Raw genomic sequence first — 25,027 nt, 5'->3', positions numbered from 1 at the left:
ATAATGAGATCATCTCTGGCATACTTATTACATTAAAAAGATAACCCCATTAATTCCCATAGCTATTAAAATAATTAATTGCAAAGGTTATATTAGAAGAAAAACAAAGTCAAGTATTTCTTTGCTTTCTCTGAATTTTCATTAATATAATTTAGTTCATGAAAAGATAAACACCAGCTGGGCATGGTGGTGTATTTCTTTAATCCCAGCACTTGGAGGTAGAGGCAGGTGGATCTCTGTGAGTTTGAGACCACCCTAGCCTACAAGGTGAGTTCCAGGACAGCTAGGACTACACAGAGAAATGATGTCTCAGAAAAAGAAAAGCACCATTGTCTTAAGGGTTATGGGTAGATATCTGAAATTAGAAATAGTATATAATAATATTTTTTCCTATTGGGAAGCAGTGTTCTTAGATAAGGTCTCATACCCAAATCTGGTCTGGAACTCACTTTGTAGTAGACAGTGATCTTAAATTACTAATCCTCCTGTCTCCACATTCTGAGTTCTGGGATTATAAGGCTATATCATCACACTCAGCAATTGTTGATGATGCTTGCTAGTGACCACACTATTATTTGTGTCTTTAAAATTTAACTGCTTTACCTGCTCATATTAGTAGGTGTTCTTATCTAGGAGGCTATCTAATGAGGATTTATCCATTCCAACAAGGAAAATAATGTGATTCCTTAATGGGGAGGGGCTTCCATTTGGAAATGAGAAGGGAATCCAAAAAAAAAAAAAAATGGAGAAAGAGAGGAATGAGAGACAAGGGACAAATAACACTGAGGTTATTTGATAAAGACTTGGGAAATCATATTATTTTGTATTTACCTAAAACTATGCATTGTTGTGGGATAATCTTTTTATACACTGTGAAGATATGTCTTTGCCAAGCCACCTTCTGATTGGATTAATAAAAAGCTGAATGGTCAATATCTAGGTGGGAAAGGACAGGCAGGATTTATGGGGAAAGAGAGGAGAAAATCTAGGTGCATGGATTTTTTTTTTCAGGAGCTGAGAACCAAACCCAGGGCCTTGTGTTTGCTAGGCAAGCACTCTACCACTGAGCTACATCTGCAACCCCAGGTGCATGGATTTTGCCCACAGACTCAGAGCAAGTTGGATGACCTGTACTGAGGAGAAAAAACTGAGCCACATAACAGAATATAGATTAATAGAAACAGGTTAATTTAAGCTATAAGAGCTAGTTGGAAACAAGCCTAAGCTAAAGGCCAAGCTTTCATACTTAGTAAGAGTCTCTGTGTAGTTATCTGGGTGCTGACAGTCCCAAAGAAGTTCAACAAAAGTCCAATTACAATGCACAATACATACAAGTACACACACACACACACACACACACACACACACACACACACTTCATTTGGGCTGAGACTGATCTATGCAAGAATTGCAAACTAATAAAAACCCCACTACCAAGCAGGAGAAACCTTTTCTAAAGTGGTTGCTTAGAGTAACCCAAGTAACTATCAAAACAATATACATTATTGATGAAGCCCTTCATTGCCTCTCAGGGTTGAGTGTTGGCCCCCGTTTTTAAAGACGCTGCTCACTTAGGACACAAGTCTGCTGATTTGAGATTAATCTGACCTGAAAACCACTTTCCTGGAGTGTAGCTTCCACAGTTCTAAAAAAATAGTATGCAAGTTACCAAGGGTGGGAAGAAATGCAATGGTTCTACCTAGCTACAATACCTCTGAACCACAAAAACGGCAGCATGGCAAGGTATGCATAAAGAGGCAATAAGTGGGACCGACAGCTGTATAATTGGACTTAAAGTCCTCTCAAGAGGAAGGAAATTATGCCTGGTGTTAGAAACCTAGCCATCTTCCCAGGACTACAGAGGCTATAGTGTCAATAGTACAGACCTTAGAAAAGAAGGTAGATCAGCATAACTCAATCTAATTACACAGACAGATATGTGTAGTTACAATCCTTCATCAAAGATGCCTCTCTTTACAGTAAATGGAGAATATCACAGAAAACCACAACAGGCCTGGGTGGTGGTAATCCCAGCACTTGGGAGGCAGAGGCAGGATCTCTATGTGTTTGAGGCCAGCCTAGTGTACAGAGCAAGATCCAGGTCAGACTCCAAAGCTACACAGAGAAACCCTGTATCGAAAACCATAAATAAATAAATAAGAAAACCACAACAGGATACAATTCAGAGATCAAGAGATCTTAGACATCAAGCCCCAGTGGATAGACATCTGCAACACAGCTTCTGCATCTATGGCTCAGAGAACAACACAGACAAGCTTTAGAAAGATTCTAAGAGCCAGAATTAAGAAGCTGTGAAATAGCTTCTTCTAGAAATGGCCACATAAACAAAACTGGAACAATGATAATAGCAATGGGTGTATTAACATGGAATTGGGGGTTATCTCAGTCTCAGACAAAGAAAATTAATGGCTACTAGAAGAAGAAGAATTAACTCTCCCAGGGATGAGCCCCCTTATTGCTGGACAATGCAGAATGGTCAGTCTTGAAACCATATATATGCCACTAACAAAAATGGCATCCACAAGGTGTTGTATATATATATTTGCTTATACACTTGCCGGTGTGTGTGTGTGTGTGTGTGTGTGTGTGTGTGTGTGTGTGTGTGTGTGTGAATAATAATCAAAGTAAAAGAGGCCATCAGCTTGAGAAGAGAGGAATATGGGAGTTCAAGGGCAGGTTGTCAGGAGATGCAGGAGAGGAAAAGTAGGGTAGAAGTGATGTAACTCTATCAGTGAAAACATAAATTGAAATAATAACAGTAAAGAATGTGATTCCCTTCTATACTCATTGTTACCTTGAGAATATTTTTATATTTTTTTCTTGCTCAGCTTCACAATCAAGTTCCATCATAACTAATATGATTATGAAATAATTTATATAACTATACAAGTATATAATGAAGCTTAGAATGGAATATTCTTGTAATGCACTAACTGTATATTTGTAGAAGAAGATTCTAAATTGGTCCCGATGTAGTGGCTGAAAAAAAATGAAGGGCTTTCTGACATCACAAAAAGGAAAAGGTGATACAAAATATCATCTTAAATAACAAACCAGATAATACTGATCAATGCATAGATGCAAAGCAAATCCTAATGTTTCCTCCTTTCACCTCCTGTGCCTACCATTTATCTAGATAGCTGAGCTCTCCTGGCCCCCTAGTGGTGATGGATTACATTATAGATTCCTCCACTCTGAGGGTATAAAAAGGAATCTTATTTCAGAAGCACTAAAGTGAAACATTTCCCTGTAAATGCCAAACTCCAGAAATATATTTTTAAATCTCTGTGTGGGAAGCAAGTAGAATTTTCCTCAGCCAATGTGGGGTTTCTTCTTGTACCCCTCAATAAAAGATATGTCAAGAGAAGATGACAAATTGGGATCGCACATGGTACATCATAATAACTCAGTACTTGTGCCACAGTGAATTTCGCAAAAGGTTACAGATGACTCATAGCACAAAGTTCTGCAAGCCTTGCCATGTAGCTACACCTCAATTTTTTCATGGTGCCCCTCTTCAGCAAGTCCTTCTTGCTGGAGCTCTGGCATCTTCTTCAAGGGCCTATTGAATTATCTCAATGCTATATTGAAATCAAGGTTTCACAGTGAAGAGCATGAGTAATTGCCTTTGTCATTGCCCCCCCCTTAGCAAGTTTTTCAAATTTTTTGGATAGTGAGCAAACCCTCCTAGCCCCAATGTTAAGTGAAATTTTTTTGAAAAAATACATTTCACACAGTCTACTGTTCATCATTGGTGCTTAGCCATAGCAAACAGTGCTTCCCAAGGAAGATGTCTGAAGAGAGACAACATCACAAGAGGGAAGACTGTCACCTCTCTCCTGGTGCTACTGTGAATCTTGAACTAGTTTTTGTGAGCTATGATCCAGTCATCCTCTAATGAATCATGAACATTCACAAGATTTCTCAGCTTGTTGTTTTAAACATGAAATGAAACAAAACACTTTATAAGAAAAACATTCCATGATCATATACTAACATAAAACAGTATTTAATCAATTTGTCCTCTAACTAAATGATGACTTGGAAAACCTGAATACTGTGTTGTAGGAGAGGAATTGGAAGAGAGATGGGGAGCATGCTTCTCTCTCTCTGATGTACTGTGCCCAAACCAGGGCATCTCCATGGACAGTATTGAACACATTGAACAGTGTGTACAGAGAAGGAAGTGAGGGAGAAGAGAAGCATAGAATGAGGAAGATAAGGGGGGATGGAGGGTAGAGACAGAGGAAAAGAAGAAGGCATATTTTTTTCATCTCATATTTTCAGACACAATATTATCTTAAGGCAAGTAGAAAATATTCCTTTCCATTAATTTAAAGGTGCTAAGATATATATTTTCATTTCCTCTTATTTTTATGAAGAAACATATGGGTTGATTATCAACACTAAAGAGCCACAAGGTTGTGAAACTCAAAGACACCATCATTTTACTATTTAACACATTTCCATTATTGTTTACATGCACTGAAAAGCTTTGATGATTATTTTGTATTGTTGTAAAAACCTAATATCATTTAACACCTGTAGAAAAACTATGTTCACTGTAGACCCAGAGTGTTATAGGTTTGGTGTTTAAACTTCATTTAATCTGCTTTGCAGATGTCATTTGTCTGTGCTTACTGTAATGCTTAGGGCTATGCTGAAAGAGCTGGATTTCTGCCTTCACTAAGCTTTATAATATTTATCGTCTCTTGTACTCAGAAAATTTAAAGAATATATGATGCACACATGTATGCAACAGACACAATTGCAAATGCATATCCATATTATTTGCATGCATACAGTATTGATATAGCTACATATGCATATCTAAACAGACATGTATGTTTTAAGTTCAATCTAACATTTTAACTCCTTTGGCTTGCACATTTCCAAGATTGTCTTGCAGACTGGTGGCTGTCAGTGGGGGAAAAAATGAAATGGGAGAGTCAACTTACTTCAGTGGAGTCATGGTATTGCTACATAGTATCTTGGTTCCCTTAATGCAAATACTGTGAGTCTGTGAACCCATTTACCAGACTGTAAAATACTATCTGAATTCTAACATTGCTTTTTAGGCTTGAGTGAGTGATTCACTTCTTGACCACTAGAAAAATGATTCATGATTATCCAAAATATTAAACGAGATAGAATGAGCCACATTGTGGTGGTACTGTGTTCCCAGAAATATTGTGCAAACCCTAATAAACTTATCTGGGGTCAGAGAATGGAACAGCCACAATATTAAACAGAGCATAGGCAGTGGTAGCACACGCCTTTAATCCTAGCACTCCAGAGGCAGAAATTCCTCTGGATCTCTGTGAGGTCAAGGCCACATTGGATACAGCCAAGCACGCCTTTAATCCCAGGGAGTGATGGTAGAAAACAGAAAGATATATAAGGCGTGAGGACCAGAAACTAGAAGCATTTAGTGGTTAAACATTTGGCTGGTTAAGCTTTTAGGTTTCTAGCAGCAGTTAGCTGAGATTTGTTCTGGATAAGGACTCAGAGGCTTCCAGTCTGAGGAAACAAGATCAGCTGAGGAACTGGCAAGGTGAGGAAGCTGTGGCTTGTTCTGCTTCTCTGATCTTCCAGCATTCACCTCAATACCTGGCCTCAGGTTTGATTTTGTTAATAAGACTCTTTAAGATTCATGCTACACCATGTCATTCCTTGACCAAAGGATGTACTTTATAAAAACTTGGTAAGTGCTCATAATCCCAGCACTTGGGAGGCAGAGGCAGGCAGATCTCTGTGAGTTCCAGGCCAGCCTGGGCTACAGAGTGAGTTCCAGGAAAGGCACAAAGCCTCATAGAGAAACCCTTTCCAAAAAACAAACAAACAAAAAGCAAAACAAAACAACAATAAAAAAGATTAGTTTTATTCTCAGAAGGTATCTTATCATAGGTATGAATATCAGTCAATGATTGATGGGAAACTAAAGTTGTTTACAGCTTTATACACTCATATAAAGATGTCAAATGGATGTGTGAAAAATGGATTATAATTATCAGCTTTTAGAATAAAGCAAAGTGGTTCTGCCAAAATAACATGGGCACAGAGGCTCACTTATCATCCCGCTGCTTCATCTTCTTCGCTTTTCTATCAAGCTGCTCCCTGGACCCCCTCCCCCACGTCCCGTGGAACTGATTTTGAAGTAGCTCCAGATTCCTCTATTTCAGAAATCAGAGGCACTCAAAAATCTGCCACTTTCATGCTGATCTCATGAGTCACAGGGAAGGATCGATATGGAAACCCGACAGTCTGCAGACCTGCCTTCATCCTCCCCCTCACTGTTTCTCATGATTTTGACCAACACAGGAGATTCAGAAATTCAGATGAACACTCCAGCTCAAACTGAGCAAAGTTGAATGTAATTAAAACCTTATACTAATTCTCAAGGTGAGCGAACTTTAAAAGGACTCTCAGGTTTGGAGGAAATAAATGAGTCATAAGGTTTAAGGCTGTAACCTAAAGAACAACATTGCTTTCATTAAAACAGTTATATGGAAACCAAGTGATAGCAATGTTTAAAAATAAAATTATGTCCAAATGCACTAGTTGAGACCCCAGTGGAAAGCAATGCCTATTTAAAGGCTCTCCGTGAACTAGCTGAGTCACATGGTTGATATTCCTAAGTAAATGTTGCTTTAAAGAATGTAGTGAATGACTCATTTGTGGAGATCATATGAAAATGTTATCATCAGTGTCTACTTATTACATTTTCTTCTAATAATGATTTTCATCTCTCCAATCCTTTCTTAACAATAATTAATATTTTTGCACACACATGATGAAAAGCTACATCAGAGAAAGACAAACATACACCACATTGTCCACAGACAGAACTCCTGTTATATTTCATTACCGATTTCTGAGCATGGTAAAATGTCTAAAGTTACATTAAAATAATCCCCAATTTTAAATGTTAAGTGTGTCAGAGTTTTCTTCTTGAATATGCTTGGCCGTGAAAAGATATGTTTTAAATTATTATTCTTCTCTTATATTTTAAGTTGTTTCTCTGTGTGAAGGGTTTAACATTTTGAAATAAAAGACTTTATGCAAATTCAGATTTTAGAAACGTTTACTTCAAAGTCATATTACATTTATTTGCTCTAGTCAATAGATGAATGTGTTCACTGGTGACAAGCTAAACACAGATGAGCATGAAATGCAGGTAAAAGGGGGATAGAGAGAGGGCTCAGAGGTTAAAAGCCTTGATTACCCCTTCAGAGGACCCAGGGGTGGGATGGGGTAGTGGGAGTGGGTGGGATGGGGGATCTGTTGTTTTTTTAAATTATTTTAAACAGCAGACAAAAATCAGAGAATGGTATCTGAAAGAGGCTATGGCTAAAACTGAAGGTTTTCAGTCAATAGGCAAGGTGGGGTGAGGTTCTGTCTGTACCTTTAGTTCCTGCTCCTCTTCCCTGGTCCAGTTTTCCTGTATGACTGTCAAGTTGCTTCCATAAAGCTTCCGCTCTCTTACAGAGTCTGAACATATTTGTATCATCTGGTTTGACCAGTTATATAGAACTGGCAGTAGTCTAGTTTTGTGACCCACATGACAAGATCTTGGATGTTGTCACCTTCCTTTTTGTACCTCTACCTCACGAAAGAAAGAACATGCTCATACATGGCCATAGGAGATGGATGAGAGTCACATGGAGACCTCCCGACTGTAAAACCGAACTCAACTCTGTGGGCATTGACTGCACATTACACAAAGAAGTACATGCAGACTGGGCACTCATCCACGGGGGGGAGGGGGTGGGTGGGTGATGTTTTTCTAATTATTTTAAAAAGCAGACAAAAATCAGAGAATGGTATCTGAAAGAGGCTATGGCTAAAACTGAAAGTTTTCAGCCAATAGGCAAGGTAGTGTGAGGTTCTGTAGGCATCTTTAGTTCCTGCTCCTCTTCCCAGGTCCAGACTCAACTGACTCCCAGGTGTGCTCATCCATGTCATTTACATTCTCTGACTGTTTGGTAGAGAGGAAGTGATGATGGGGTGTGGGGAGTAGGAAAATGGCTCTGTAGGTAAGAGACCTTGCTGTGCGTGCACAGCATGCACATGCATACACATGCACTTACAGATACACATAAACTCACACTCACTCAACACACTTACACAGACACTCATTCACATATACACACAGAAACATTCCTCTCACATATACTCACACACACTTATACACACACTCATTTGTACACGCACATACTCATGCATACTACTCCATCACACATAAACATATCACACACACACATCCACATATGCACTTACAGACACACATAAACACACACACTCATGCACACACGCATATACTGTTTACAATACACACACCACACTCACATATACATTCATCACACTTACACACACTCATTTGTACAATCACACACTCATACATATTACTCAATAACACATAAACATATTCACACACACACACACACACACACACACACACACACTAACACTAACACACAAAGTCAAAGACAGCTTACAGGAATTGGTTCTCTCCTTTCAACATACAGATCCCAAGAATTGAAGCCAAGTCACAAAACTTGGCAGCAAGCATCTTTACCCACTGAACACCTAACCTCGAGCAGAAATTAAAGAGTTCAAGAGTATAAGCAGTCCTCTGCTGACCAAGCTTCTTTAAAATACTTTCCAAAGCCAGGAAGAGTCCTGGATGCTTCAGAGTACCTCACCTACCTTCCACTGGCAGTATGGACTTCTAGGCTCCCATACTGAACCTTGATGCTCATAGGACTAAAAGATGTTTCCTCTTAACCACATCCATTATATTTTAACTATCCTTTGCTGTCTGTTTCATGGGTCAGTAGCATTTTATCTTTCCACTGTTTTTTCCACATAGAACATATATTCACAATGGAATGTACCAATCAGTCAATAAGAGACGAATCTGTATTAGGACAAAAAAGGATGACAGTTTGCCAGTCAGAACAGTGTGCCTGCCAGAGCACAGGACCAATGGCTAACACTAATTAAACTTGCGGTCACTATTCTCGCATTTGTGCTTTTAGGGATAAAAATGAACAGTTTTCATATACTTGTTGATTTGCAAAAGATTAATCGGTTCTCCAAGCAGAATTCTCTCCAAAAATAATCATTGCAATATGTGAAATTCACTTTATTATTTACAGATAACCCTTTAACTGTAAATGCTTCAGCATCTGGCTCATTCTAATGATTTTTTTTTGAGAAATTTAAATTTATTTATAAGCATTAAATGTTTATTACCAAAGGTAGAAAGATGAAATTATTTTTTGAATAATGTTTATAAAATATAGCACTATCTTCCATTTAATTTATATAAGAAGTTGCATATTCTTTTTTGCTTACTTTTTGTGGGTTTTACTCTTTTTTGTTGTTGTTTTGAGCTGAGGATCGAACCCAGGGCCTTATGCTTGCTAGGCTTAAAGGGTCATATGTAAACTTCTTCTTTATGTATGGATATTTAAATCTATAGATTGTTAAGATAATTAGGTTATATTTAAACTGTCTTATTGTTTTGAACAATAGTCACTTAACTTTCTCTTTTCCTTTTTTTGGGGGGGCCGCTTAGGAACTGGGCTCAGTCTGTGCCACAGATTTGCAGGCAAATGGAAGGAACTAGAAAAAATCATCCTGAGTAAAGCATAACCCAGACTCAGAAGGACAAACATGGTATGTATTCACTCATAAGTTGATACTAGATGTAAAGCAAAGGATAATCAGACTGCAACCCACTGCCTCAGGGAGGCTAGCTAGTAATTAGGACCGTAGGAAAGACACAGGGATCACCCAGCAACAGAGAAATGGTGGTACACATCTTTAATCCTAACACTGGGGAGGCAGAGATCCATCTGGATCTCCGTGCGTTCAAAGCCACCATTGATTACATGAGATTGATTCAATTTAGGAGAGAAACAGAGCCAGCCAGTTGAGGCACATACCTTTAGTCCCAGTACTTGAGAATCACATGCTCTTAATCCTAGCACTTGTGATCTTATGCCTTTGCTACCAGTATTTGGGAAGCACACACACCATTAATCCCAGCACTAAGAAGGAACTGAAATGACTGGAGAAGAAAGGCATATAAGGCATGAGGAGACAGGAACTAGAGGCCTCTCAGCTGAGGACTCAGAGGCTGTCAGTCAGAGGATTCGTGGAGACAGGAGCCTCCCTTTCGGCCTGAGGATTTGGTAGTGGTAAGAATTTTCCCTAATGGCTTGTTCCTTTGTCTCTCTGATCTTTCAGCATTTACCCCAATATCTGGCTCTGGGTTTTTATTATAAGACCATTTAGGATTTGTGCAATGAATTATACTATTTTCTTCTGTATTTTTTATTTTATGATTTCTCATAGCATTTCAAAATACCTTTATATCAATCAGTTGCTTGAAAAGTAATGCACCTCTGTGTGGCTTTCTCTTTGTTTGTTGTTTGTATATATGTCTTGTTCTTTAAATGAAATTATGAATTCTTCAAGGAAAGACTTCAATTTAGTCTCTGTTTTAGTTTGGGTTTCTATTGCTATGGAGAGACACCATGACAACAACAACACTTATAAAGGAAAAACATTTAATTGGGAAGGCTTACATTTTCAGAGTTTCAGTCCATTATCATCATGCCGGGACATGGCGGTGTGCAGGTAGACATGGTGCTGGCTACATCTTGATCAAAAGGCAGCAAGAAGTGGTCTGTCTCATTGGGTGTATCTTGAGCATTGAAGAGACCTCAAAGCCCACCCCCACAATGATGCACTTCCTCAACAAGACCACACTTCCTAATAGTGCCACTCCCATTGGGGGCCATTTTCTTTCAAACCACCATAGTCTCCAATGTCTCTAAGTTTGGGGATAAAAATAAAAAAATTAAAATATATACTTAGGTGTGGACAAGATGACAGTTGGCATCATTCCTAATAACCTGAGTCTGGTCCTTGGGACTGACATGAGGGGAAGGAGAGAACCGACTCCAGTCAGCTTTCATATGACCAAATACACCAAAAATAATACATGCAAATGAGAGAGAGAGATGAGAGGAGGGAAGGAGGGGGAGAGAAAAAGGAAGACAGAGAGAGAAAGGGAAGAGAGGGAGAGAGAGAAGGAAGAGAGAGAGAGAGAGAGAGAGAGAGAGAGAGAGAGAGAGAGAGAATGAGAATGAATATACACTTGCTGTTAATGGGTTCCTTTAATAGAGTCAATTTTCAAAATCTCAAGCCTGGGAAACAATTAGAGATGGTCTTAAAGCTATTTTGGCAAGGAAGTCCCTTCTTTACTATAGAAATAATATTTTGAGAAGGGTCTAGAACTGGACATTTCCATTGCTGACAGTATGCAGGAGCAGCTTAGTAAAGGTCAAAGATCCATTCTCCGTGCTCAGCCCATTGCTTTTCAGTCCTGGTTTCAATGGTATACCATAGAAACCCTGAGACAGAGGGCTCACCAGGAAAGATGTACTGAATTGCAAAAATCAAAATTGCTACCGGTGTCTCAGTCCAAGCCCTCAAATTCCACAAGGGGAAAAAAAAATGTTGGAACTCTTTTGGAGATCTTGAGCTGTGTGGTAATTCTTGAGGGAGAAGGAAGGAGGTAGCAGCCCACGGAGCCAGATTTACCATATGTTCCCAGTTTTGTGGATGAAACATAGCACTTTTACCAGGTATGTGATGTTAGTGTTACACACCAGGCAGGCACTGAGCTTGTGATGTGATGGTTCAGGCTCTGGTGTTGAGTTTTTGCTGTATTGCACATGCTGTATTTCCTTTGGCCTGGGGATGTGGCCAATGCTTTTCCAGTTTAGTGTGGTGCTGTGCCTCTGTTTATCAAGTTGAGCCAAGGAAGGCCACTGCTGAAAGCTAGTGAAACAGAAATTGCCAAGATTACATGGAACAGAGTGATGACCTCACATGCTTGGGGCTCCACTCTTTCATCCCTTCCCTCTTGAATGTCTATGTCCCCAGAAAAAATAAGAAAATGAGTGCCGGGCAGTGGTGGCGCATGCCTTCCTTTAATCCCAGCACTTGGGAGGCAGAGCCAGGTGGCTCTCTATGAGTTCGAGGCCAGCCTGGGCTACCAAGTAAGTCCCAGAAAAAGCGCAAAGCTACACAGAGAAACCTGTCTCACTCCCCCAATAATAATTAATAATAATAATAATAATAATAATAATAATAATAATAATAATAATAAATTTTTAAAAAGAAAATGACATTTAGCTTTTTAGTTCTCAGGTAATCTCTGCCTACCAGAAGAGGAAAGGAAAGGATCACTAGAGGAAAATGGCATTACCAAGATGTGTGTGTGTGTGTGTGTGTGTGTGTGTGTGTGTGTGTGTGTGTTATTTCAACTGATTGCCATTGATTAGTCTAGAGTTTCCTTTCTGTATCTGCTCCTATTCCAGCCTAAGTCTCTGAAAACAATTTTTAAAATGCAGTTTGAAAGTCTTCAGAGTACAGGGTTTATTTTAACATATTGGGAAGCTTGTAAAAATACAGAACTTAGCATCAGAAAAACAGAGTGAAGAAAATGTATGCAGGGATGACTCAGAGTGGTGGAACAGAAACCAGAATTCAGATCGCTCAGGAAAATTCCCTGACGTAACTGTATAAACCCAGAAGCCAAAGAATAGTAGTGTATCTGCCTTTCTTACTTGCATCCAAATTGTCTTTGAAAATTACGTTGTTGTTCTCAATTCTAGTTCAATTCACTAGTGTTATTTAAATAATTTATTTAAAATAAAAATACCTATCTAAAGAATATTTACTATTTTTCCTAATAGAAGTGTTTCCAGACATGGTAATATTCTACTAAACTGTTTCAGGAAAATGTACTCTTAACTCCATGGTTTTTCATAATGGTAACTCCAGAATGGTACAAGTGGATCATGAACTCTACGTCTATGCCTTGCTCTTGGCAGGATTTTTTTCTTTTTAAACACTCAGATTCTTCATGTGTAACCTACTGAATTTTAAACGGTGTGTGTCAAATATTTCCCATTATCTATGATGCTCTCCTACAAGGCAGTGGAGTCATTACCTTCAAACAGGATTTTCTTCTTATAGGAGTCCATAAGCAGAAACCAATTTATTCCATTTAAAGCTTAATGATGAAAAAATAAAGAAAATAATTTAGAATAACATTTCCATCTGTGGTTATTCATGAAATATCAACTTCTGGCAAGTGAGTATATACAAATTAAAAATTTGAGTGCAGTAAGAGTTACATAACATTTATCTATGACTAAAACATTTTCCCACTGATCACTCACCTTTCTATTTTTTTAATACTCAGGATCCCATAAATACAGTTACTGATAGAGTGAATTTATTTTTTATTAGTATACTTATATTGGCTTTCATGAAAAGTATTGTATAAAATTTGATTAATCAATAAATACTAACCATGGATAATGACCCTGCTTTTGCATTATTGTAACATTCCTATGGCTGGGTCCTGAATGTTATTATCACAGTGACCCTCCAGGACCCAATCTTTAACATATACTTTCTGTTTTAAGGACATATGCATTTGCTATAAGGAAACTGTCCATTCTTATGATTCATGTGTTTAGAGTTAACAATGGATGTGAAAATGTTCCATGTGCAACTATGCAAAAATTTAACTCTTCTTACTTCAGAAAAGAAATGGTATAGTCCTCCAAAATCTTGTTAATATTGGGTTTTTTAAGCTTAGGTTACAAGGTGTTTAATATTAACTATCATCTTAAGAGTTTGCCATCTTGGGGAAGCCTTCATCTTGAGGATGAATTATATATTAAATAATAAGATTGACACTAACTGGAGAGAACCAGTAAGAATATCATGACAAGAGAAATGTCCTTGGTTGAACAATTTAGAATTAAAGTACCATTGGTGAGTGGATGATTGTCTGCTGCATCTGACATCATTGTTTGCTTGCAAATGTGTAATCTCACTTTCTTGGTAACTAGAAACAAAGAAAGAAAAGGTGGTGAAATGAATGGCTGCTTTTGGAGCACATAGGATATGTTATACAACTTCCAGGGCATTCCATTTGCTTTTGGTTCTGTTTTGTTTTTTAGTCAAGTGGGAGATATGATGATAAGTTTCCATTATCTTTTGAAGCTTGTTTTTTTAACGATTTTGCAGAAAATTATAGGTGCTCTTCACATTTCATTAACTTCTGAAGTGCACACTTTTAACTTTTGTAAACCGGTCAGGCTAATTCTTCTCTCTCTTGAGGGATGTAATTATGAAAGATCGCCTCAAGTGAAGAAAGTAATTTGGAGGTGTATTTGCAGAGGAGCTGGGTTGTGGCAATGCCACCTTTATTCTTTTCAGATAGTCTCAGAATTGATCTGGGCTCTCTGCATCTTTGAGGAATTAGAGTAATCTCACTACCAGAAAGTGTTCAAGAAAGAAATATATAAGCTCTGAGAAGCAGAGAGAATCCTAGATGTTTATCTTTGGGGCCAGGTGCAGGATAATGAATTGCACTTTTTAAAACTCACTGGGAGATTTAGTTGGCTGTGAGAACATTGAGAATGGCTGTTCCCATCCCCAGAGAAATGCTTGGGAGCAATGACTAAGTTCCTATGGAAGGGTGGTACTGGTGGTCACAGAGGAAGTGTGAATGTATGAACAAATGCACACATCTTTTACTCACTGTTGAAATGAGTTAAACAGCCATTGCAATACACCAAGGAACCCTAAGTGCCTGCATATTAGTAAACAAACAATAATGTAAATGGATCATGTACAATGCAAATCAAGTTAATAGCACTTCTGATAAGCAAATTGTGGAGACAGTAAAAAGGTCCAGTGTTTCTAGGATTTAACAGGAAGCAGATGAACATGTGAAACATAGTGGTTGATGTCCTGGAACTATTTTCACATGGTTGGGGTGGATATGTTTCTCTGCACGTCTGCCAAGAGGATGTACAACACCGAGACCTTGGAGGTAATAATGATATGTTGATATTGCTTCATCCTTGTAACAGAAGCATGAGTTTGATAGAGGATATTGGTATTTAGGGGAGGCTGTGCATGTGGAGAGACAAGAAGAATATAAAAGATCTCTGTTCCCTCTGTTCAACTGTTCCAGGTACCCAAAACTGCTTTAAAATAGTTTATTTTTTTAAGTCGTGCAAGGTTAGAGGTATTACATAAAAGACATTGTATAAAATTACAGAAAGTGACTCACGCAATAGGCTTTCTAACATCAGTAGTTAGAATTCAGCCACACATACATAGAGATGCATGTTATGAATGAGGAGACTCGATGGTCTCTCGGTGAGTAGACCATGTAACAAGTACTTTGAGAAATCCTTTCCCATCTCAATCACCATTTACTTCTCATGAACCCTACAGTGATCACCATGGGTGTGTTTTGCATCACCAATGTACCTGTTCTGTGGTCTGGTTGATTAAATCCAGGGCAAAGCAAGAATCTCTAGCTCAGAACCTCTTCCATAGAGAAGGCCTTCACTTTGGGTATAGATGAAAAGAACGTAACGACCTTCTTTTAGCTGTACAAAGCAGAGAGACCAAGAGAGAACCAGAAAACAAAAACAACAAAACACAAACAGCAGAGATGTGAAAGCAAGATTCAGTAGCACTTAGCTGATCCTAGCTGTGGTGTGTGTCCCTTGTCTTCCCGTTAGTTAGACATCTTTAATCAAAACCACCTCTGCCCCTTTTTTCTCCCTAAGGAAGTTTATGTGGGTCACAGTTAGCTAAATCCCGAGGCTTAACTAAGTTACTTCTTCTGTTAGGTAATTATTAGTTCAAGTTTTTTACATTTCCTAATGCAATAAATAGAGTTTTATCAATACCTCGAGCCTGCAGAGTTATGGAATCGCTTAATTATGCTGAAAGAAAGGAATTTATCATTTAATATTAAACAAGATATGAAATACATTAACCATTTCTGTGATTGTCCCTACTGCTGCTTACTTGTTCTTTATTATTGATGTCCCAGAGTTAGTAAAAACTGCCACTTAATATCAATATTTCATAATTATTCAAACAAAAATGTATAAAATGTGATCCAAACTCAAAAGCAGGCATTTTGTCTTATAAAAAAGGAAAAATGTGAATATAAATAGATTGAGCAGTCATTCTTCAAGGAGCGTGATCCTCCATTCTGGTTTGATGTGTGCAACAAGGTTCAGAGAAGCTTGCTAAGAAAGTACAGCAAGACTAACTGCCAGACCTTTACAATGCAACTATTAAATAAATTGATAGGATGGTTAGAACCAAGTTACTCCCCAGTGAGGGAGAAATTTACATGTGGGAAGAGACTAGCATGAGTCCAGTGGGGACAGATTAGATTTGAAGATGTCAATGAAATTTCATGCTTAGCTTAGTCAGCGACACGTGGTCCAATATGAAGGTAAATGTAGCTAGTTACTTAGAAACAGGTTAACATAAATATATTCTCTTGATTAATCAGCTAAGAATACTTCAAGAGAAATATGCCAGTTGCAGCAAACACATCATAGCACAAGCTCTCTGATGCCCCGTCCTATTCGCCACTAAAGGAACAGAGAAACAACTGGATCTAATGGGGCAGGGAACATAGAAGAAGGGCCCCCTGCATTCTTGCAGAATGGGGAAGTATTAGGAAAAGTTTATTGTGTTTATAAAGAATGGCAGGGGATCATAGGCAATACCAAAAAGTGATTCCTACAGCCAAAGAGGGAATAATTTGATCAATAAAATAATTAAGATAGTATGAGGTTATAACCCACAGTATCAAGGATATACCTATTAGTCCACACTCATCTAAATTATTAATATAATAAACAGGGAAAAAGATAAATCTCATATGATAAGATTTTCAATAGGTCACACAGACACACTGCCAAAAAAGAGATTGTGCGTAACTCATCCCTTTCTAAATTAAGCTGAACAGAGCACTTCCAAGTACAGCGTAGAAAGGAGGTGAAAGGTAGACAAGGACATCATCTTTGGTCAAAATCATGTGATAGTGGCACATGAAATATAATAAAAATGTAAACTAGCATCCCCCACCACTCCTTGTGTGAGCATTATTGTTAAAATGCCATTGTAGGTTCACTATGAAGCATTTCTAACTGTCAAAATAGTCAAGACTATCAAAAACAGAAAAAAAATCTGAGGAGTAGGGATTGCCTGGTTGGTAAAAGGCTTGCTGTGGCAACATGAAGATCTGAGTTTGGTTTTCAGGACCGGTGTTAACAAGCTGCCTGAGCACCATGTGTCTGTGATCCCAATGCTGGGAAGACAGAGACAGGAAGGTCCTCAGGACTTTCTTGACATCTTCCTAATAGTCTACCTATTCTCTACACCCGAATCAAGCAGCTTTAGGTCCAGGTAGAAAACCCTGTCACAAAAAAATGTGCTGAAGAAGAATTGAGAAAGTCATTGGATATCGACTTGCATTCACAAACACATTCATGAACACATGGTTTCGTGTGTGTGTGTGTGTGTGTGTGTGTGTGTGTGTATCTTTGGAACATTTTAGTCAATAATTTTTGTGAACAGATGACCTCTTTTTAAACGTTTATTTAACAGTTCATTTTGAGCTCTGCATTCAACGGGAGCAATGCTTAGGTTCTCAATCAGCACACGAAGACACCTCTGTATTAAACTACCCTTTGGGCCCCAGCTTTCTCTCTGTAGAATCAACTCTGTTAAAAACAAAGCATAGATCATTTGACAGATATTTCAGACCCTAAAATTCTAAGAATAAACCAATTTTAGACATGGCTACGATTCTTTTTACTCAGAGACTTTTAAGATTTTGGAAGCCACCTCATTTGATGCACATGGACTTGCTCTACCTATGGAGAGGTGTAGACTGAAGAGATTCAGAGAAAGATTATTGCACTGAGTGGAGGGGCATGGAGGCCAGCTCATCTGAGAATAGTGAAAGGCGTCTGCTTGGACATCCTAGGTCAGCAGCATGCTTTGAAAGTCCTAGAAGCAGAAAAGCAGAATGACAGAGACTGTGGGTCAAGAAAATTGAAGGGACTGACCTTTCAACACCTCAGCAAACTGAATATCTGTTATTTTCCACAGAAAAACATATAAGATCCAGGTGATAAGATGATGATGTTAACACTGCTGAGTAGGTTATGGATGAAGTATCAGTAATTTCTCTATGTGTATGTAGCCACAGCACCAAGTCATAGCGTGTATAAGCACAGCATAAAGACTTCGGAGTTTCATGGTACAGACCTACTGCTTTCAGGAGGATTTGTTCCCCATAAGCACAAACTGTCCTTGAATACAGGAACAAAAAAAAGAAGAAAAAAAGCAGGAGAGATAATATTTCATTTAGTAACTATTGTTCCAGTGCTATATCATCCATCCTTGAAGCTCCCTGATGGAGAGGTGATAACCGTTACTATTTCATAGACTTGGACCAAGAGTATTTAAGAAAATGAATGTCATTTATGCATCACAGAAGCCCAGAGTTGCACTGTCTCCTATCCTCACTTCCATTTTGATCTAATCTATTGCCATATTGATCTCTACAGCCCATCTATTCATCTAGAGGCTTATTTTCTTTGTTCAGAACCCAACTCAAGCTGTTTGGTAGTTGGCTCTTCTCAAGCGGCCAGTTTCTCTATATCCTATGCTTCATAGCATACAAATTTCCTTCATCCATGAACTACTTCAGCTACCAATGTGTTATTTATTATTGTTTTCATTCTTTCCCATACATTATGTAGTTTTGCCTTTGACAATAATTTGAAAGACACAGTCTCTTTATTAAAGATAGTGCCACACTATCAGCAAAGCACATCCCCATGCTGTTAATTATGAAATGGGTTCTAAGAGTTCTTTCAGCTTGCAAAATAATGTGGCAAATCAGAATGTTCTATCTTCAAGAAACCAAAAACAACTATGATGAAGAGAAACATTTTTTTTTTTTGGTCAAGCATGACCTATGCTAAGAAGATAGATGGAAATGACCCAGAATGTTGACAGAATGCCTTTGTGCAGATCACCAGATATCAGTTCCTGGAGTAATTACAGCTATGAAACACAGTGGACCAAAGTGACCGTCCACAGTCTATATATGGAGAGGAAGGCACATTGTGCCATTTATTTTAACTTATATGGCTGTGCTTTGGCTGAAAAGCTGAATATGTTAAATTATGGTTTCTTTGCTTTGTTAGGCTGCCATCTAACAACATCAACACATGTGGCATTTTAAGGACCACCTCTTCAAAAGATCTCCTAAAACCTCTGGCTATAAATTCCTTCGAGAACATTGTTTAATCTAATGGTTTAAGGCATCATAATTATAAAAATGCTTTCCAAATCTTTATCTTAAGTTATTATTGTTTGCTAGAAACAGTACTAAATGTCCAACACAAATTAAGTACATTTCATGTTATCACCTTCACCCCACACCACATCTTCTCAGGGCTTGACTGTACTCACAAAACTGCTGTTAATGTTCTTTTAGTAACTGATCCTTAGCACCAAAAAGGACCCTCTAACTTGCCTCAAATTCTTACCACTCACATTTAGTTAATTTGCCATATCATTTAAATCTTTGCTTCATATGTTTCTATTTTCCCACACTATGACACCAAAAAAACCTGGAATTTTTGTCCTACTATGTTAAATTTAAGATTGTTTTATCAATTTCTGTGAACTATTCTGGAATTTTGATGAGGATTGCATTGAGTGTGCAGATTGGTTTTGGTAGAAAGCTCAATATTGTATAATTGATCCTACTGACTCAAGTACATGCTAGGTCCTTCTTCAACTTCTCCAATACCTTCATGTTTTCATTACACCAATCTATCACTTGCTTAGTTAGAGTTATATTAGTATATTTTTTGAGGCTACCATGCAAAGTACCATTCCTTCGATTTCTTTCTCAGTATGATTGTCACTTGTGAGTTTTGTGTGTTCATTTTGTATTCTGCTACTTTGCTTGTAGTGATTATCAGCTGTAGTTTCCTGATGGACTCTTTAGGGTCTTTTATGTATAAAATTATATTATGTGCAAATGAAGATATTTTGACTTCTTTTCCTATTTGTTTCATTTAGTTGTCTTGATGTAGCAAAGATGTCAAGTACTATTTTAATAGCAATGGGAGACTGGACATCCTTGTCTTGTTCTACTGGAAATGCTTGCGTTTCTTTCTATTAAGTGTAAAATTGGCTGTGAGCTTGCTGTATTTTCCTTTACTATGTTCAGAGAGATGTCTTCTATCCCTAGTCTTGCCAGGATTTCAATATGAAGAGGTGTTAGATTTTGTCCAAGGCCTTTCCTACCTTTAAAGATATGATTATGTGGTATTTTTTAATCTGCTATTGTGTTAGAGTACATTCACTCATTTGTATATGCTGACCATCCTTTTATCTCTGGCATGAAACCTACTTGATACTGATTTTTTGAATATGATTTTTCAAGTATTTAATCGACAATTTTGCATCTGTGTTCATAAGGAATGCTGTTCTAAAGTTTTTTTTTTTTTTTTTTGACTCTTTGTTTGGTTTTGGTATCAAGGTCATAATTGCTTCATAAAAGACACAGACAATGTTCCTCCAATTTTCACTCTGTAGAATAATGCTAGGAGTGTTTGTGTTAATTTTTCTTTGAAGGCTTCGAAGAAGTCTGTGCTGAATCCATCTGGCCCTAGGCCTCTATTGATTGGGAGATTTTTAATTGATGTTTCTTTATCAGTAAGGACTATAAGGCTGTATAAAATGTTTATTTCATCTTTATTTTAATTAAGTAGGTCATATTTATCAATAAATCTATTTTTATATTTTTCAGTTATGTAGAATATAGATTTTAAAGTACATCCTTATTATTCTTTTAATTTCCTTGATGTCTATTGTATTGTTTCACCTTTTAGTTCTTATCTTTAAAATTTGGATCCTATCAGTGCTTATTTGGCCTATTCATCAATTTTGTTGAAGTTTTTTAAAGAACCAACTCTTAATTTTATTGATTATCTTGCTTATTTATGTTTCATTCACTTAAGGTAAGCTATTGCTTCTTACCACATATTTCTTTTGGATATTATTTCTTCTTGTCTACACAGAGCTTTCAAGCATGCTGTTATCTAAAAAGGGGGTCCCTCTAATTTTCTGATTCAGGTACTTAGTGCTATGATCTTGCCTCTTATTGCTGCGGTCAGTCCCATGGATTTGAGTATGTTGTGTTTTCACTTTTGTTCTGTTCTAAGAAAAGGTTTTACTTTCCTTCTTGATTTCTGTTCTGCTACTGAGATCTGTGTGCTTTACACCGCTTCTGTTATTGTTGACACCTAGCTTTAATCCACAGTGGTAAGCGAAGATGAAAGGTCTATTCATTATTCCCACTTCTGCTGAGAATTTCTCTGTGTTTCTATTTATGGCACATCTTTTATTCCATTGGTGAGGCTTACCTCTGAGGGAATTTTATTGACATGCTGAATTTTTCATTTCCAATTTTACTTCAGTTTGGGTTTTTCTTGAATGGTTCTGTTTCTTTGTAAAATTCTCCTTTCATATCTGAGTTATTCTTACCATTTCATTCAATTGTTTGTGTTTTCACAGTCTTCATTAACTGGTCTATTCATACTCTAAGATCCTGAAATGTGTTTATAATAGATATCTTTGAAGTCCTTGTCTTTTGTTTCACCTAAGATGACTTTCTCAGAGCCTATTACAGTAGGGTTGCCAGCTTCCTGTTTGTGTTCTTGTGCTGGGATCTAGGCATCTGGAGTCACAATGTTTGATGTGTTTCTCTGTGGAAATGCCTGATACCACCTTTCTTGAGTTTCTGATCCATTATTTTGTTATTGCTCTGGGACATAGACAGGAATGGTGGCTTTGGGGTCACTAGTAGAAAACTGTTCGGTGGGGAGTTTGGAGTCACAAAGGAATGAAGATGGGCTAGAAGGGGTGACTGAAAGAAGGTTCTAGGCAGTGACTTGGGGACAGTGGTTCTACAACAAAAGGCATAGTCTCAAGAAGATCTCAGTTCCAATTTCATAATCTATTGAATATTCAGGGGGATAATGTGTCTTTTTCAGTTCTTATGGATGGCCAGGGCAATGCCTATAGGAAAAATGAAATTAATGGAAAAAAATGAATTTAATATGATACTTGTTTGTTCTTTGTAGGAAAAATAGAAGATAAAATATTTTAGGGAATATGTTTTTTCACATATTGCTATTCTTACTGTATGCATTTTTCTTTTATTTTTGAAATTATAATTACAACATCTCTCCCTTCCCTTTCTTCCCTTCAAACCCACCTGAGTATTCCTCAAATCAGTACCAATTGCCAAAATTGAGTATTCATGATAATTATACAACTCATTATTCATGCCAGTGTGGAATTGCTTTTCTGTGGTGAAGACATGATTTGATGGAACACTAAGTAATGAGGAAGGGACTGAAGTCAGCAGAATAATCCCATGTTTTACAGTTAGAAATGTTTATAATTGAAGGCAATTGAGTATCTAAATAATAACAGCTGAAGGAATACTTTCTATTGCTCTACATACTGTGGGGTTGGAAGGTCATGAAGTATGAATGATGGCATTTTGAGGTAGCAACATGACAAGGCTTAATTTTTTTAGAGTGGCATGATCTAGATTCCTCTTCACCTAGGCAACCAATCTCTGAGCAAATCTGTTAGTAAGGTTCTAGATTAGATAAATTGTGTGTGAAAACTCACCCTAACTGTGAGCAACAGCATTGTGCATGTAGCAGAACTGAGCTAAATAAAAAAGGGAACAGGTAGAAGAGCACCAGGGCTGTAGGTTCTGATTCCTGATGTACAGTGTGAGCAGTTGACCTTCTGTTGCCATGGTTTCCTCCCTGTGAGGGACAAATATGTGCCTATGAATTCTAAGCCAACATGAGCCCTGTGTCTTCAATGTGGGCTTTGCAGGTATCTTGTTGTAACAAAGTGAAGAGTAACCTAGACAAACACCTAACATGCTTATCATGTTCTTGCTATCCCCCCCACCCACCCAGTGTTCTTCATACGGTGGAACCAGCATCTCTTAATCTGCCTGAAAGAGTACAAGACAAAAGACTGCAGATGGTTCATCACAGAAGCAGAGCATGCTTGTGAAGCGCTACATCCTGTTCGCTTCCTTGGACGATCTATTGGCTAATGCTGTATCACGTGGAGAGCTCTAGGTAAGCCGCGGTAGGAGCTGCCCGGCTGTAATATCTCAAGTTATTTCTACTTCAAATTTACAAGAGAAATTTTGAGCATTAGGTGTTACTGGGGATATTAAATTATATTCTTAATAGAATCGGGGCTAAATTTGTCAGTGTTTGTTTATTTAACCACTCCGAAAGCACTTTCAGTAATGAAACATTTCTCAGTTTTTGTTACTCTATTCTATCTTGCTTAGTTCTCTTTGGAAATCGCTCTTCCCTGAGATGTTTATATGGCTGAATCTTTTCCAACATTTAGTCCTGGTATCAAGTGTTACCTCCTTACACTAATTCTCCGGTGACATTAACTAAAATGTGGTACTTCAAAACTCACCAAGTCCTGTAAGTAATTTGTTTATATATTTATTGTACGTATTTCTGAAAATAATAAAGACTGTGAAGGAACGGGATATTTTGTTATCATCATATCCCTTACATCTTGTAAAGCAGATTGCTAATTGCTTAAGCACTCAATAAATATTGACACAATTCACAAATATATGAGTGCATCATCTAAACTTATAATTATATATATTTTATATATTAATCATTTATTTAGCTTGAGGAATTTTCAGAGTCTTAAACAAAATTTGCATAATCTCATTATATTACATACTATATGATGCCAGTGTGCATCATCAAACCAGCAGAGTATATCTGGTGTTAAAACCAGTTGATAGAAAGAATAATTAACATGGGACCCTGTTAATCACATGCAGCAAACCTGAATGTGATTTTATTGCCTATCATTTGGCTTGGTGCCTGGAGTAATGCTGAACTAGAGTGGCAGTACAGGCTGCAATACAGTGCCTCAGAAGCAGTTGAGACAATGCTCCATCAAAGTGCCATAGTGCAGCTTAGGTGGCCAGAACTATATTGTGGATGTGACATTGGTGTGTCAATTCATAAGCAAGAGCAAAAAGCACATCAACAGCAAAGAAGTGAGATGTTTCAACAGGTAAGGGAATATCCCACAAACCTGGGAACCTGTGTTGGATCTCTGGGACTCACATTGTTGAAGCAGAGACCTGACTCCCACACATGGTCCTCTGACCTCCACACATACACTGTAACATATGTGCATCTGTATGCATACCAAGACACAGAAGAAATACATGTTATTTAATTTTTTAAAGAAATGAAGTGTTCTTTTGAAACACATATAACTTGTAGTTATTTTTGTGACAACTTTAGCATCAAGTTGGCAATAGAGATTTGTGAAGCTAAATTAATGTTTTAACCCTTGAAAGGTAATATATATATATATATATAATGAATAATATTTCACAGAGCAATGGTGGTAGATCATGAAAGGTCTTATATACTGGTAAGGATGCTGGATTTGTCCTAAGGATATTCAAGAGAACAAATGTTAAGAGTAGTGTGGTATCATTGGACTGCAGAGATCAAATGCCAAAGTGGAGAGGCTAAAACATAATGAAAAAAAATACCATGACTAGAGGTAGGATGACAATGGTCAAGGTCAAAGCTACAAGACTGTTCCCTTGGGGACATTACACCAAACTCCTTCTCATTTCCTTTTCATTATAACTTGTAGTTCTCAAGATTAACTGTAGAATAGGATGGGAAAGAAATATTCTAAAATAAGAGGGAACTGGTCAGAACAACCCAGACCTTTAGTGTCTGCTCAAGCAAAAGCTATTGTGTGCCATCAATTTTAGCACATGGGACAATACGTGTGCACACTGAACTGCCAATGAGTAAACCAAGCAGAGGTTTTTCTCCTACTATGGTCTATTCCTAAAAGGGCTCCCACAAAGACACACATGTAAGATGAAGGAAAGGTGTTGATGCAACATTGGTGAGTAAAATAGAGAGCCAACTTAAAC

At 37.7% G+C, this 25,027-nt stretch overlaps 1 long non-coding RNA gene across 1 annotated transcript in view; it reads left to right on the top strand.

Annotated features, from left to right (window-relative positions):
• Positions 1-9,680: 9,680 nt before the first annotated feature.
• Positions 9,681-25,027, top strand: part of LOC118571135 — a 41,376-nt gene continuing 26,029 nt past the window's right edge. Inside the window, exons 1-3 of the long non-coding RNA XR_004943294.1 lie at positions 9,681-9,705; positions 22,986-23,153; positions 23,375-23,519. This is a non-coding gene — a long non-coding RNA (uncharacterized LOC118571135). The remainder of the gene's footprint in view (positions 9,706-22,985; positions 23,154-23,374; positions 23,520-25,027) is intronic.

Source organism: Onychomys torridus, chromosome 20, assembly GCF_903995425.1.
Source record: "Onychomys torridus chromosome 20, mOncTor1.1, whole genome shotgun sequence".
In the NCBI taxonomy this organism is placed as follows: Eukaryota; Metazoa; Chordata; class Mammalia; order Rodentia; family Cricetidae; genus Onychomys; species Onychomys torridus.
This window is presented reverse-complemented; position numbering and strand designations above follow the sequence as displayed.